A 15,758-nucleotide genomic window follows, 5' to 3' on the forward strand; every position below is an offset into this window, starting at 1 on the left:
AATATGATCAGTTGAAAGCCAAGGATAAAATGTATTTGTGTAGTAGACTAGACAATAATAAACCAATAATGTAAATGTATACATATTTCCATTCATTCAAAAGCAAAAACAAGGCTAAATAGCCAGGGAATGAAATAACTAATTGATTAAGCATATGCCTATTCAGTGAAGCAACAGCTTGGCTTGGCGCCCACACAGAGCCTCCTGTCATCATTAAAGTAAAAAAACAAATAAAGATCAAAGGAAATAAATATTTTCTACTGGTCTGTGATATAAATGTATTTTCTGCATGATTCCAATCATTTCGAGCAGTTTTATAATCAAAATCGCTGAATTTGCGCATGTCCTGTTCAAACAGACAGCAAGACGATGAGGCAACGACGAGCTGTGCCTCATCTCAGATTGCGCAATACCTCACAAACTGGATTGAGCGTAGAACCTATTCCGTCCTGCTGATCTGACAAAAAACCTCAGTGAAAACCTCTACACTTATATTTGACCATGACTGCGAAAATGGAAGATTCTATAGCTAAGCTAAAACATTTCACTTAGCTATGTCTAACTGGCTTGCAAATAATGTGTCTACAATTTTCAATGAATTAGCCTAATCTGCAGCGATATGCGTGAGGATAAGAACCCATACATCTTCAATTGCTGAAAGAATTTACGTTTTATTAGGCCTATTTAGATGGAACCGGGATGCCTGGCTGGTTACCTGCATCATAGTATTTGAAAGCACGTTATTAAAAGCGTTTATCCCAGTCTTAATGCGATGTGGTGCGAACCAAAGCAAAGTTTAGAAATGTTAATTTATCTTCTTCAGTCTTACTTTGCACTTGCGATTAGAGGGTCACGGTCCACGGACCAGTTTTTTGGCCCCACTCTCGTGCTTTCTTTGACCAGACAATATACTTTTTTTCACTCTGAATGTTTCTAATGTTATGCGCGGTGACAACATCGGACAACCTGAGGCCCCCCTGGTGGCGAGGCCCGGGGCTGCAGCCCCTAAATCCCATTGTCTTAATCCGGCCCTGCTTCAGGTGTGCTGTGCTTTGCCTCTGTCTCTGCTCAGTCAGCTTGACGGTCTTGAGGTCATATCGTCTCGTCACATGATCAAATAGAGACTTGACATTGGACAACAGCATACATATTACCCAGCAATCATCATGCAAATCTGAATATGACAAACATTCCAAAGAAAACATGAACGTATTCATTTCATTGAATCGTTTTTTAATAGTTTCTATAGGCTACTGAATGTAAGATAAGCATATCATTTTGTTATAGATTGCTACTATTTTTCCCACAAATAATACCTACCATGATTGAGATCAGTTTGCCTTTTCAAGTGAATATATAGCATTAGACACTCTCTGCATAGCAATGCTACATGTCTCCAAGACATGTGACTACACCTGTTGCACTCGCCCAAAATTACATGTCTTGCTGGGGGAGGGAGATAAACAATCAACAACTTCCAATACACAAAGACGTCATGAAGTAGCTTGTCTTTGATTAAAAAAAAACGTTGCTCTACCTAATGTTCTGGCGGTGAATTGTTTGCAGCACCCACAGCCGTCGGATAAATAGTATAAATCAAAAAGACAACGTCTGAATCCGTCCGCCCACCCATCCGTAACGAGGACGGAGAACGACGCAGAAGTACAATCCGTTAGTTATTAGGAGATAGGAGTTAGGAGATGCTGTCGCTGACGGTACCCAATGGAATAGCAGAGCAGTGGACTGGCGTTACAGATGCATCATTTATGCTGTTGAGACATTAACATTTCAGTTTAAAGATAAGAGTGAGTGAGAGAGTTTTGGAATTGTGTGCGTTGAGATACCTGTAAGTATGTATAATGCTCCTTTGTTATGTTTAGTTTGTGCTGTTATCAGTCTATGTTTGTTAGACACGTCATTAATGTTGTAAATGCGTTTTATGATAGCGGGTGCATTTTTAACTGATGTCGGTTTCGCGGTTACATTATAAACATGGACATAATCTTTGTTAGTTATAGTGATGTAGTGAATGTGACTTACATAATTCACCTGTGTTATAGTGTGGTTCTACACACCGTTGTCAGACCTACATATGAATGTATAATGCATACTGTATGACTGACTGTTACGGGATCGTTGTCCCTTTAAATATCCATTGTTGATTATGACGTTGCCTGTTTAGTCACGGTTCAACGCCATCTTGTTTATCGGATTTATGCTTGTTAAATTAAACGAGTCACAGACTTGTGTACTCAACGTGAGAAGTTGTCTCTGTTGTATTAATGCAATTTCCACACTGGTGACCCCACGACGTTTCCTGTGCGACACGGGTGCACAGAGGAGCGTACTGCCTGCATCCCGTTTGGACATGGTGACTGACAGCCATGGCCCCCCTATGGAAGCTGCTAATGGGACCCCCATCCGCACGTATGGCATGAGGTACGTTGAATTGAGTTTCGGAGGGCATCGGTTTGGCTGGGATTTTGTTACAGCAAAGGTCGCCGTTCCCCTCCTTGGCGCCGATTTTTTGTGTGCGCATGGACTGTTGGTGGATGTCAAGAACCGCCGTTTGATCGACGCCATCACGTTCTGTTCATATACGTGCACGCTTAGCGGGGCTGACTCCATTCAACTGTCTAGCATGCTATCCATTTCTGATGACTTCAACCGTTTACTGGCTGCTTTTCCAACACTCACTCAGCCCACTTTCTCCGCGTCTGCCGTGAAGCATGGTGTGGAGCACCATGTAGCCACTACTGGTCCACCCGTCTACGCCCGCGCTCGGCGCCTCGACCCGACCAAGCTTGCCGTCGCCAAGGCTGAGTTTTCCAGCATGGAACGCCTTGGCATAGTCCGTCGATCCGACAGCCCGTGGGCGTCACCCCTTCACATCGTCCCCAAACCCGGTGGCGGCTGGCGCCCATGCGGCGACTACCGGCGGCTCAATGAGGCAACGACACCTGACCGATACCCAGTCCCGAACATTCAGGATTTTTCAGCGCATCTGGCAGGAATGGTGATTTTTTCAAAGATAGACCTCGTCCGGGGCTATCATCAGGTGCCTATGCACTCACTGGACATCCAAAAAACGGCTGTGATTACGCCGTTTGGCCTTTTTGAATTTTTGAGGATGCCGTTTGGCCTTAAAAACTCAGCCCAGTCTTTCCAGCGCCTTATGGACTCTGTTTTACGAGACCTGCCTTTTCTTTTTGTATATCTGGACGACATTCTAGTAGCGAGCACGTCCAAAGCTCAGCACCTGTCGCACCTCCGAACACTTTTTGAGCGGCTCAGCCAGCATGGCTTGATTGTTAACCCTGCCAAGTGCCAGTTTGGTCTCTCCACCATTGATTTCCTGGGACACAGAGTCACCAAAGACGGTGCAGTCCCTCTTCCATCAAAGGTGGAGGCAGTCATGCAGTTTCCGCGCCCACTCACCGTGAAAGCCCTACAGGAGTTTCTCGGCATGGTGAACTTTTACCATCGATTCATCCCTCGAGCCGCTCGGCTCATGCAGCCCTTGCACGAGGCCTTGAAAGGTAAGCCCACGCACGCTGTGGACTGGACTGAGGTCATGTCCAAGGCTTTTGACGACACTAAGGCAGCCCTAGCGCACGCCACCATGCTGGCTCATCCTTCAGCCACAGCCTCAGTCGCCATCACCTCGGACGCCTCGGACTACGCTGTCGGTGCCGTCTACGAGCAGTGGGTTGGCGGGGCCTGGCAGCCGCTTGCCTTTTTCAGCCGCCAACTGCGTGCCAACGAGCGAAAGTACAGCACCTTCGACCGAGAGCTGTTGGGTCTCTACCTCGCCATCAGGCACTTTCGTTTCCTGCTGGAAGGACGACACTTCACCGCCTTTGTCGACCACAAGCCGCTGGTTTTCGCCATGGCAAAGGTGGCCGAGCCGTGGTCCGCCCGCCAGCAACGTCATCTATCCTACATCTCCGAGTTCACCACAGATTTACAGCACGTGGCCGGTAAGGACAACCAGGTGGCGGACTGCCTGTCACGGGCTGTGGCGGGGGCAGTCCATCTTGGCCTGGATTACAGCCGCATGGCAGCGGACCAGACCACAGACCCAGACGTGCACACCTTGAGGACCTCGACTACAGGTTTGAAAATAGAGGATGTGGTTTTTGGTGAAGCCGACACCACGCTCCTGTGTGACGTCTCCACAGGCAGTCCTCGGCCAATTGTTCCCACGGGGTGGAGACGACGCGTCTTTGATGCCATCCATGGTCTCTCCCACCCTGGTTCGAAAGCATCACAGAGGCTGGTGGCGGCAAAGTTTGTTTGGCATGGCCTCAAAAAGGACGTCAGAGACTGGGCCTCCACCTGCCTTGATTGCCAACGGGCCAAGGTACACCGCCACACTAAAGCCCCGTTAGAGTTGTACCCGGTGCCAGAGAGGCGGTTTGACCATGTCAACGTGGATCTGGTTGGCCCTCTACCCTCCTCTCATGGTTTCACCTACCTGTTGACCATGGTTGACAGGACCACCCGTTGGCCCGAGGCTGTGCCACTGACATCATTGGCATCTGTCGAGATGACACGGGCATTCATTGGTACCTGGGTTGCCCGTTTCGGCACCCCTTCAGACATATCCTCTGACCGGGGCGCACAGTTCACGTCTGAGCTGTGGAACGCGGTTGCCCAGAGCCTTGGAGTGAAACTCCACCGCACAACTGCATATCACCCGCAGGCTAATGGACTCTGTGAGCGGTTTCACAGGTCCATGAAGGCTTCTCTCCGTGCCTGCCTCAAAGACTGCAACTGGGTCGACAAGCTACCGTGGGTGATGCTGGGCATCAGGACTGCACCGAAGGAAGACCTACAATCCTCATCCGCGGAGCTGGTCTATGGCCAGCCACTGCGGGTTCCAGGGGATTTTGTTCCTGCCTCCACCGTTCCTTGGTCAGCGGCCCTCCAGCGGGCCACGCTACTGGACAATGCGAGACTTTTCGCACCAGTCCCTACTTCCCATCACGGCCTCCCTCAGTCGCACATCCCTGCTGGGCTTAAGACGGCTGAATACGTTTTTATTCGCCAAGACGCTCACAGAGGACCACTACGCCCACCCTACGAGGGCCCATTCCGTGTTTTGGAGACGGGAGACAAACATTTTGTGGTGGACATGGGCGGTAAACCGGAGAAACTCTCCATTGACCGCCTCAAACCAGCTCATTTGGACGTGGCTAGGCCTATTGAATTGGCCCAGCCCCCACGACGCGGGCGTCCTCCAGCTCTGCACCCACCCCCTGCTCCCCGCCCTCCAAAAACTCCCACACTCCATGCCCCACACCCGTGTCAGGGCGGGACACCTGCCACAGTAGTGTCTCCTCGACCCCCTGTTAAAAGCCGTTCTGGCCGATTGATACGACCACCTCGCCGATGATATATTTTTTTCTTACATGGTGAATTCTGGGGGGACGTGTGTAGTGAATGTGACTTACATAATTCACCTGTGTTATAGTGTGGTTCTACACACCGTTGTCAGACCTACATATGAATGTATAATGCATACTGTATGACTGACTGTTACGGGATCGTTGTCCCTTTAAATATCCATTGTTGATTATGACGTTGCCTGTTTAGTCACGGTTCAACGCCATCTTGTTTATCGGATTTATGCTTGTTAAATTAAACGAGTCACAGACTTGTGTACTCAACGTGAGAAGTTGTCTCTGTTGTATTAATGCAATTTCCACAGTGACATGTTTAAAAATAACCTGTGCTGTTTAGCAGTTGGAATGTGATGGACTACGTGAGTAATGTAGGAAGAAGTGTCACTTTAGTAGGCCTAATGTGAGAAACTTTTGCTATTGAATATTGCTATTATTAATGTGAGGTCGGTGTCACTAGCCTTATATTGTGAGATGCCTACACTGAAAAAAAGGACATTGGCCATCTGTTGGATTAAACTAAGCATATTGTGTGTATTTTACACAATTGTTTCAAGTTCTTTAGCCAAACGTGATTGCATTGTGTTGAATCTATATGGTATGCAGAAAGTGTACATGAACGTATTTAGATCACGTTGGGATAAAGTGAATCAATCGAGTAGATTTAGCCTATCAGCTTTCAAATTATGTCTCGCGATAACAGCGCAATCGCAGACATCACTCACACTCGTCACTCAAGTTCAACGGCTCCAGCAAGAAGCAGACATCAATTCAAATTCAACGGCTCAGCTCAGTGTAAGAAATTCCGGATTTATCCACACATGTCCAGCCATCACTCATCTCAACTATGTAAGTATACATGAATTATAATAGCTACCTGGTTATTAAATTATGTGGGATTTAAAGTAACTAGACGGCTTTTCTTTCACCATTGGAGAAAGTAAAAAAGAAGTTAAAGTTAGCATTAGGCTTAGCTTTGGCTATCACATGCTAGGCAAGTACTAATCTTCCTCCACCATTTAAGATAGCCTACTAACTACACCATGAGACTAGCTTGCTATAATTTGCCTGCTAGTGACACTTTTTTGTGTGAAACCTGGGAATTGAGTAGGTTTGTCTGAACTTGTGTAATACTTTTGTGTGTTAGCCCACATGAAACTGGCGGCAATCCACAGTTAGCGTGTCTCCGACATAAATCTCACAGACAAGTAGCTAATGTAGCTATAGTTTTCTTTTAACGGTCCCCAAATGTCATTAAGAGGTATAGCGTGTGAGTTATTTGACCGAGAATACGCAGTTATTTTGCTGCTAATATGCACGCTAATTTTAGCCTCAAGCTGCAGCAAATAAGTCATTTCAAAGCAGTTTTTCTCCAAAAAGCTTTGCATCACAGACAATAAAGTATTTGATATCTTAGGAAAAGCGCAAATTATGTGTTTTAATTTGGCGATCTTTACATATCGAGGGATATGCATGAGTATTTGAGAGTCTACTATCTCGTATCAGTGTCTGTTACTCATAGCTCCTCATTCTTTTTCAGAGACAGTTAACAAGACTGGAGCAGGTTGTTGAGGTAAGAGAGCACATAGCCAAAGTGGTAAAAAACTGTTTCTCTTTTTACTTGTGTACTTTGATCCACCATTGGATGTTTCATCAAACTAACAAATTACATTTTGATCAAGTTAAGTTTATACTGTAATTTTGTGGACTATAAACCGCTACGTTTTCCCCAGCTTTGTACCTCTGTTTTAAACAATGACGCAGCTAATTTATGGATATTTACCGCTTCTTTCATGCCGCAAAAAAAAAATATCGCTTTTTGGCGGCATGTAGCAGAAAACCAGGAAAGGATAGCATTTTTATTGGCAATAGGACCACACTGATAATACAATTATCATAGTTGGATTAAAACAGATTACAGTTTATATTGATTAGATGTGATTATTATAATCAGCTCCTACAGGTATGACTTCTTAATAATTCTTGTGTTGTAAATTAAACTGTTAAGCTAATGGTTGGCCAAATGTGTCTCAACAAATGTCTTGTGTGTACATCAGTGTGCCATATCGTTACAAAATTGTTCCATGTTTCAGATAAATGCAGAGTTCAAACGCATAACGACCATGCCTCTACAGTCAAGATTTCTCTCAGAGCTGGACCTACACACTGCAAATCTGCTGAAAATATTTGAGAAGAGATCGGGGCAGCAGGGACAGAAGCTGAAAGACATGTCTGCCATGGTGACGGTAAGAATTCTAACTTAACTGTCATCACAACCATCACATTTGTGTCCATGTTGACATCTCATTTAAAATGCTGCCTTGTGCTTTATTTTTATCCTTAAGGAAGATATTGATGCTGGATGTGTCATCAAAGGACTCTGCATTTACCTCTGCGAGGATCCTGAGGATCTTGTGCAGGAGTATGTGGTAAGTGTATGCGACTAATAAGTGTTACAGTGCTTCATTGTGCAAAAATGGGAGAATCTGCCAGAAGGCCTACAATGTTGGCCCATGCTACACCCCTCCACCAAGTTTCATACAAATCGGGCTGGTACTTTTTGGTAATCCTGTTCACACACATACAGACCCACAATCAAACACACACACACACACACACAGGGGAGAAACATTACCTTCCACCCTGCAGCGGCTTTGCCTGGGTTGGAGGTCATAAACAGTGGGGCATCGGATCTATGATAGATTTGTCCTGGCTGAAGGTAGAAATGATTACCCTGTTGAATTGTTTACAAGCCAAGTTACAAGATGTTGAACCTATCATTAAAGAATTGTATCTTCTTTTTTGTTTTACCAGGAAATGGCTGAAACCGATTTCCTCAGTGCCATAGAGAGAAACAAGTGGGGATCGAGAACAACACACACACTCACCCCATCCTAAAAATGGGACATGTCTTGATTAACAGTGATACAGTGTAACTTTCATGTCATATAGTTCACTGTCTTCAAAGTCGATCTTTCTACCCTCTGCACCTTCACTGTCTAGTTGTAATGGGATCTGGTTTGCGTCTGGTTTGATGGCGTCAAAAGCTGTCAAAAAATAGTCTAGTCGCATCCCCCGATGTAGACTATGGCCTGTGTCGCTCATGCTCACATGTTGTTGCCACAAAGCACAGATGAATTGAGCGCATGCACCACAGCGCCATCTGGATCTGGTGGGGCAGTGCCCCATGTGCCCCTAATGTAGAAACACCACTGCAGTTAATAATCAAACACCAATCCCTCCATTGATGACCACGTTTTGCAACTGACTGTAGACAACGTGAGAGACGCTCTCCACTAAAACACTTAGTTTTTTCTTTCACTGAAGCACTGACTTTTCTTACTCTGAAACACTGAAATATCCCTTTGGAGACCAGTAAACTGCTTGAACAGTAAAGTATCTATCTATCCAAATACAGTTCAACAAGCGCAATGTCTACAGAAAAGGACCGCCTTCATGCCCTGCTTGAGGAGGCGGCATCTTTTCTGGAGGAATTTAACCCACCACAGGTAATGTGCCTTACATAGAGACTGTCTACAACAGTTACACCACTGTGAAGTACTCTATCATATTTATATATGGGCTTGTTTATCATGTGATACGGTTGATTTCCAGCCTAAGAAAAAAAAGCACTACCAAGAACCAAAATTTTCCTGGAGACAGAGAGACATTAGGGGTAGAATCATACCCCAGAACACCAGACAATCTACCAATTCGCAGACCGGAACTTCAAGGGGGTAAGTCTTCTTTAATTATTTGTGTGAATTAGTGAGTCTGTTTACGGTCAATAGTAACTTGTATCTGCTATTCCATGGAACGTTGTAATTATCCACATCTGTGTGCTATCTAACCCATTCCATGTATCCACTGTATCAGCATACTTCGTCCTTCCGTTTTATCAAAACAGTTATCGTCAGTAATGTCTCTTAATATTCTTATCACTTAAAAATCAAAGACCAATCTCTTCATTGATGACCACGTTCTGCAACTGTAGACAACGTGAGAAAGATGCTCTCCACAATAAAAGCAATTTTTTGTTTTTTAGTTTTACCTATTTTTTTTACTTTACCCTTCACAGGAATTCCTAGCCTGATGTTGTCATTCTCATAATTCTAGTCAGAATATGAGTCTGATACTGCTCCATTGGGCTGTGATTATGGGGCATGTTTCACCCGAACCAGGAAAAAAAATGACTCTTCGCTCAATTGGATAGACCTTCAACCAATCAGCTCTCCAGCGGCAGCCATGTTTGTTGAAAACGAATTCAGCCCAAGCGCTCTTTGGTGATGTGGTTGATTACGTTACTGTTGAGCATTTGTGCATCATCGTCTTAAGCCCGTCCTGACAATTTGATTGGTACGAACAGCTTCTGTTCGGGCATAGTTTCTCACCAACGGAGCAATGCCAGACCGAACTTCCCGACCTCAAATGTTGTGGGCGGGGCTACGTTCGGCTGGCACCCAGGCTAAAGGCATTTGCATGGTTATCCAATTCACCTCGTACGACTTCACGAGAGACACGCCCTTTCTAATCTGATGATTGTACGACTCACCTCTACCTGCATGGTTCTACGAGGGGCTGTGGAGATTACCAACGGTTTATTATGATGTTACAAGGCCATTACATCATCAACAACAAACTATAAAATAAGAAATCGTTTGTTTTTATCCGTGTATTTTCAGTTAATGATCAGAGGCTGTTGTTGTGAAATGAATTACTAACGACAATGACCAAGCTCGCGGTTATTGCCGAATATTTTCTATTATTATACCACACAAACAGTTCTGCTTTTTTACGTCTACAATTCAGGTTATTTTACAATTTAATCATTTACACTGCATGCTCTGCTAACTCAAACACAAAGGGGCTGTTCGAAAACCAAGAAATGTTTTTATTATTGCTGTAATTAGACGACGTCTCCCTATGCTTTATATGCGGCGAGAGCCACGATAGAGCAAGGAAGAAGGGAGATGTCGGTTTTCCTCCTGCATCGCCGCTGGTGCCCTTCATAGTTTTTTTCATTTTTACAAACTTGTCCCTGATCTTCCTCCAACTCCTAATGCACTCCTGGACCTCCAGCCCCAGGTTCCCAGCGATCTCTCAGAGATTTTTTAAAAACGGAGGTGCTGTCATAGGGAACAAAACAGGAAACGTCATTTTAGCCAGGGGTGTCGGACAGCTCGGATCGGATAGTCGGATCGGATAGTGAGAAAATTCAAGCGGTGCTCCAGAGGCCATCCGACACCCTCGGATGGCTCTCCGAGGTGCTCAAAGGTGTGGTCCCACTTCAAGGAGGGCGTTTAAAGGCGTGCCTCGTGAGATCGGAGAGCACGATCGGATAAGCATGTGAGCGCCTTAAGGAATTACTGCTGCAACACTGAAATTTCCCTTTGGAGATCAGTAAACTTCTTGAACAGTAAAGTATCTGTCTATCTATCTATCTATCCAAACACAGTTCAACAAGAAAACGAATTCAACCCAAGCGCTCTTTGGTGATGTGGTTGATTACGTTACTGTTGAGCATCTGTGCATCATCGTCTTAAGCCCGTCCTGACAATTTGATTGGTACGAACAGCTTCTGTTCGGGCATAGTTTCTCCCCAACGGAGCAATGCCAGACCGAACTTCCCGACCTCAAATGCTGTGGGCGGGGCTACGTTCGGCTGGCACCCAGGCTAAGGAATTACTGCTGCAACACTGAAATTTCCCTTTTGAGATCAGTAAACTTCTTGAACAGTAAAGTATCTGTCTATCTATCTATCTATCCAAACACAGTTCAACAAGGGCAGTGTCTTCAGAAAAGGACCACCTTGATGCCCTGCTTGAGGAGAGCACATCTTTTCTGGAGGAATTTAACCTACCACAGGTAATGTGCTTTACATAGAGACTGTCTACAAAAGTTACACTACTGTGAAACACTCAATCAGATTTAAATCGGAGCTTCTTTATGTGAAATGGCTGATTTCCAGCCTAAGAAAAAAAGGGGGGAAAAGCACCCCCAAGAACCAAAAGTTAGCCGGAGCAGTGAATCAGCCAATTCGCAGACCGGAACCTTAAGTGGGTAAGTCCTCTTTAATTATTTGTGTGAATTAGCGAGTCTGTTTAGTGTCAGAAGTAACTAGTACCTGCTATTTCATGGAATGTTGTAATTATCCACATCTGTCTGCTATCTAACCCATTCCATGTATCCACTGTATCAGCATACTTTGTTAGTCCTTCCGTTATATCAAAATAGTTACCGTCAGTAATCTCTTTTAATATTCTTATCACTCAAAAATCAAAGACCAATCTCTCCATTGAGGACCATGTTCTGCAACTGACTGTAGACAGCGTGAGAAAGACGCTCTCCACAAGCGTTTTTTGTTTTGTTTTTTAGTCTTACTTATTTTTTTACTTCACCTTTCACGGGAATTCCTGCTGCAACACTGAAATTTCCCTTTGGAGATCAGTAAACTTCTTGAACAGTAAAGTATCTGTCTATCTATCTATCCAAACGCAGTTCAACAAGAGCAGTTTCTACAGAAAAGGACCACCTTGATGCCCTGCTTGAGGAGAGCACATCTTTTGTGGAGGAATTTAACCCACCACAGGTAATGTGCTTTACATAGAGACTGTCTACAACAGTTACACTACTGTGAAGTACTCTATCAGATTTAAATCTGAGTTTCTTTATCATGTGATATGGTTGATTTCCAGCCTAAAAAAAGGGGGAAAAAGCACCACCTACAGAACCAAAATATACCTGGAGACAGAGAGACATTAGGGGTAGAATCATACCTCAGACCACCAGGCAATCTACCAGTAAAGTTACAATAATCTTGTTTTGACATAGTGAAAACATATTAGGCTACAAATTTACATTGACTCCACATTCAAATTACACTATTATCTTAATGCTATACAGTATAACATGTCAGTTTCAGGGATTAGGGAAAATTGGGAGAGAGAGACTTTGGAGCCACCATGTATGCATGAAAGAGATCTTGGTGAGTGAGTATGTACAGTAGGTTATACGGTGTAATATGGTCACATATGAAAATTCCAATACCAAGCTATAGCCAAAGTTTGGGAGAATGTAGTGTTGAGTGTTAGGATCACTTTTTAAAAATATATATAGCAGTGTCATGTAATGATTCTATCATATAGAGAATGGTATTAATTAAATGTGCACAAAGAGTGTGTGCTACAAGTTAATTGTATGTCCTTTATAAAATAGTCACAGAACTGAAAGATTGACAACAGCTTCTTCAGGAGGCTGTGTGAGCCTATTCAATCCGACGGCTGATTGAGATCAGGCTGCACAAGTGTTATATCTTGCTAATAGGGACACTACAGTGTTAGGGACACTACAAGGCCTCAATATTCTTTCGGAATAGGGTTCTAGTGACTATTACTCTTAGCAATAATGTAGTTCTCAAAGTTGACCATAGACTGTTTGTGTGTGCCAGAGTACACTCAGGGGCGGACCGGACGAACGGGCAAACCGGGCAGTTGCCCAGGGCCTCGGCCACCAGTGGGGCCTCGTCGTATTTCCGATTTTTATTTTTTTTTGCTAATTAAAATAAATCACTTGGCATTGCAAAATAATGACAATTCATAATAAGCATGGAAAACGATTATTTTATTTTCAGTATCAGCTTAAAATGTATCTTAATTCCATCATGCAACAAATTATTCCAGGTCACGTGACTTTTCTGTCACTGACAATTTTTCGTGTGGTGACGTGTGTGGTCGAAAAGTTAAGCGTGAAACGTCTTATAAGTGGCAGCGAGAAAAGAAAGAGGAAAGGGCAGGATGAGAAGTTCAGGGAGAAATTACCTAAGGTAACACACCATTTTCTATCAAGGAATTCGTCTGTGGAAGTGGAAGAAATATCTGATAATGTGTCGAGTTCATCTGATAATGTTTCAAGTGCGGCTAAGAAAGACAAGTTTAGCGATTGCTAGCAGCAGCAGCAGACAAACAGCTTGTAGTGACACCAACTAGCTCTGCCTGCTTTGCTTCTTCAAACGGTGAGCCATCATGTACCATAGCTGCCCATATCCGAGACACTGTCACACCCGCACTGACGACGACACGCATGATACTGCCATGGTCATGAACACAGCTCAAGCACAGCTGGCTGATAACGACAGCGGTGATGTCAACAATGTGAGTACATCAATGGTGGAGATACAGTGATTAGTGGGGGGGGGGGGGGGGGGGGCTCAACATTGTTCTTTGCCCAGGGCCTCCAATTTGCTAGAACCAGCCCTGAGTACGCTGCCGTTTTGTAGAAGGTCAAACTTTTCAGGGTATAACTACTATGTAGATGTATCTGAAAATGAAAACCTGCTGTGGTGTGCCATGATACAGCCTAAACATATTTATAATACATATGTTTTCTGGCAAAACACTTATTCATTCAAACATATTTTGTTAAAATAGTTGGTCAATCCCCATTTAGTGAGGGAGATGAGAGTAAACAACAGATGTCTAAATAAAATGTAGGCGTAGCAGTAAAAAAGAAAGCAAAAGGAAAAACTAGGTTACATTTGGTTGACCCTTACCCCTCAAGTCAATGTCTTACAGTTTTATCTTTTTCACCCATCTGAAGATAAGTACTACACCCATTTATAGTACAGGTCTCAGTCATTTTGCTTTCATTCTCTTCACGCCTGTGTGGTCTGTAAGGACTGTGATTTAACTTCAGTGAAACTGACGAGCAATTCTTTGGGTAACATTTGGTGAGTGTTTCTAGTTTAAGTGTAGATGCCATTGTAGACAGGGAAGCTATATTTATAAATACATTAATAATTAAAATGTGTTTTTGTGTGTAGAACAGATCTGTGAAATGACGCATAAAACATGTTTAATATTATGAGTGCGTAACTAATTTAAAACATTTTTCATCAGCCTTGGACATGTCTTCTTTGCTAGCCTTTAGAAATGGTAACGCCAAATAAAGCTCCTAATTCCCTACAGCTTGGTCACAGTAAAGTTGATTCTTTGATCAACTCAAAAGACCTCTCCAAATACAGTACAGGTGAGTAACAGGAACCTTTTTGTCCAAATCTCTTTTCACAGCTCTGAGAAGGGCTTTGGTAGGAGCTGGTGGAGGTCAGACAGCAGCCAGAGACAAACAGTGAGAGTGAGGGGAACGAAAGCTCGTAATGTTCCTGTGGGGTGCTTTGGGAGATGTTGTGTCCAGCGTGACTGAGGGAGTGACAGACATTGTGAAGGCAGCCATCGGAGTAGAAGAAAGTGAAGATGAGGGACAAAAAAACACTTTTGCAGCCATCGCCACAGTCATGACAGGAACAACTGAAGTGGGCAAGGCGCTGGTAAACGTGTCAATGGGGCTCTCTAAAGGGTTGGTGAACAGCATACCGATGGCCATTAGTGAAGCGACTTCTGCCGCTAACACCGGAGACGCAGTTGGAGCCGTGGCAAATATTTTGACAAGGTCAGTGGCAGATGAACTTGTCCTAGGTGTGAACGAGGTATCAAGGAGCTCGCAGATGGTTGTAAAGGGAGTTCGACATGGCATTGGATCCATAACTGAAAAGTAAGAGAGCACTATGGAATGTAATAAACATGAAAGTGGTCACAAATGCCGTGAAACGCCAGTGTGTTACTCATGAATCCTTTAACATCAAATACGAAATGGTTTAAAAGGCAATGTCGTGTCATAGTCCCTTTGCTGTGTTTGGCAGTGTATTGTTTTCTATGACATGTATTCGCAATAATCACAGTCATAACCACTGCCTTTATCAATGTTTCTGCTGCAAACTACTTTTGGCGGTGTACTTCTTTTCTGTTTTCCTTAATAAACAACACTATGCAAACATGAGGTCTCATTGCTCTCTTTTACTACCTCCTTAGAAGTTTAGGTAAGACGGCCATTCAAAATTACTTGTGGATTCTCAAAGTAGAAAGCTGTTGTAAACATTCAAGAAGGATTGTATACATTAAGAAGGATTAACAGGTTTAAATACATATTATTGTAGTGTTTAAATACATATTGTTTTGCATTTCTTCTAGTTACAGCTCTTAGTAACAATATTGATAACTAATTAACAGGACAGCTGATCCCTCACTGTCACTCTTATTGCTCACATTAACTCTACTATCTTACCTTCTTATCAGCCAACCATGATGCTAACTATGTACCCTCCACAGTATTGCTGTAATAATGAAAGTAAAAAGTGAAAAGATATGGCGTTCCATGGAGTCTTTCCACCCTGCTTTATCTCCTATCTTTTCTTTCTAAAGTTCAGTGGAACTCCCATTTACTGGAAATTACCTCAGTTTCTATTTACTTATTTACTTTCCCCCCCTCTGTACATGCCATCGCAGGTACACAAGCAGACAC

Source organism: Sprattus sprattus (assembly GCF_963457725.1).
Source record: "Sprattus sprattus genome assembly, chromosome: 7".
NCBI lineage: Eukaryota > Metazoa > Chordata > Actinopteri > Clupeiformes > Clupeidae > Sprattus > Sprattus sprattus.